This window comes from Octopus bimaculoides, chromosome 5 (genome assembly GCF_001194135.2).
Source record: "Octopus bimaculoides isolate UCB-OBI-ISO-001 chromosome 5, ASM119413v2, whole genome shotgun sequence".
In the NCBI taxonomy this organism is placed as follows: domain Eukaryota; kingdom Metazoa; phylum Mollusca; class Cephalopoda; order Octopoda; family Octopodidae; genus Octopus; species Octopus bimaculoides.
In genome coordinates this window covers 57084866-57086857 of record NC_068985.1, presented here as the reverse complement: position 1 = coordinate 57086857, position 1992 = coordinate 57084866, and positions in this window count along the sequence as shown.

Below are 1992 nucleotides of genomic sequence, written 5' to 3'. Positions count from 1 at the left end.
ATACATATATATACATATATATATGTGTGTGTGTGTGTGTATACCGTTAATCCTCGTGTATAATCCGCATTTTTTTCCCCAAAATTTAAAGGTCAAAATCCCTAGTGCGTACTATATACGAGGTTAAAAATGAAAAGTATTTTCTAAGCAATGTCCGAGTCTCTATTTTCTGTCCGGTAATTTTTATTCATTTTGTGAAGTCGGGTGCGAAAATACCTTAAGCTAAGCCTGAAAGCAATGAAGTCATAAAATAATCATCCATAACTTGCAGTAAGCAACATTTCTTAAAATAAAAGTATTCAGAACACAGAATAACATGTAACAAGAACAATTTGCAAACATATTTACATTTCCATATAACAGTTAAGAACATCACCATTATTGTATTACGCATGCGCGGAAGTGTTTGTTCGACTAAGTGCTGCCGGCTTAATTACGCACGAATTGTGCTTAATAGTTTAGCGCTAAATAGTTCATCCTGCCGTTTGTATTGGCAGTTTCCATCATTACTGTGGCAGACAATAGATACTTAATTAAATACTGGTATTAAATATTTGAACTACACTGGGTCATTACTAGGGATTTTTTATAAGCGAGATTTAAGCCTGAACAGTAATCTCCAATAAAACATTTTGTACATTACATGGCCATAAAATGCCACGTAGATCTTATTCAGCCAAGCTTAAACTTGAAGTTATATCATATGCTGAAGAGCATGGTAATAGGGCCGCCGGAAGAAAATTTGATGCTGACGAAAGCAATGTCACATTATGGAGAAGAAATAAAGATGAAAGTAAACAGATGACAAAGATAAAGAAGGCAAGAAGGGGAAAAAATCCAATCATCCTGAGCTTGGAAAAATTTTGCTTGAATGGGTAGCGGAAAAGATTTGGTGAAATAGCCATTAATACAGTACGTTTGAGGCTACAGGCAAAACTCATTGCTAAAAAGATAAAACTTAATGTGTCAGAATTTAAAACATCACGTCGCTGGGCCAGTAATTGTATGCCAAGGCATGACTTGTCTATTAGGAGGCGAACCCACATTTCACAAAAGTTACCAGCTGATATTGAAGAGAAGTTAATGAACTTTCAAAAGTTTATTATTAAAATGCGACGGGAAAAGGGTTACCCATTGGTAATGCGGACCAGACCCCATTAACTTTTGATATGCCTGCAGATAGCACAATAGATTTCAGTGGTACATCGTCAATTACAATTAAAACCGCGGGCCATGTTAGCTTGTATGGTTGACGGTACCAAACTTAAAGCTTATATAATATTCAAACATAAAACAGTACCCTGAAACGTGAAATTTCCAATAGAGATTATTGTTAGATATCAAGATAAAGGTTGGATAGCTGATGAGTTATTTAGAGATTGGATTGACACTGTATGGGGAAATCGTCCTGCTGGAGCAGTTAAACAGCACGACAGCTTGCTTGTACTAGATGCTTTTAGATACCACAGAAGTGAAGATAAACTAAAGAATTTAAATAAAAAACTAACAAAACAGATGTTGTTATCATTCCAGGGGATATGACCTACATATTTCAGGCATTAGACGTCTCTATTAACATAGAGATAGAAGAAATAAATGAAAGTGAATCTTATGATGTTGACTATGAATCTGACGATGACGGAGATTTACACTACAATGGTGCTGACATGTTTCAGCAATGATGTTGAAAGTGACGTTAAATTTGAAGGATTTGAATAAATGTTTTTGCTTTTGTAACTGATAGTGATAAATATGCAAAGGCAATTTACTTAATATTTATTTTTCACTGACGTTATTACTGTTATATCTTTATTTTCTGCAAAGTGCACAAAAAAGCTTCACGTTTGCGTTATGCTATATAATAATAATAATAATAATAATAATAATAATAATAATAATAATAATAATAATAATAATAATAATAATGATAATAATAATACTAATAATAATAATAATAATAATAATAATAATAATAATAATAATAATAATAAT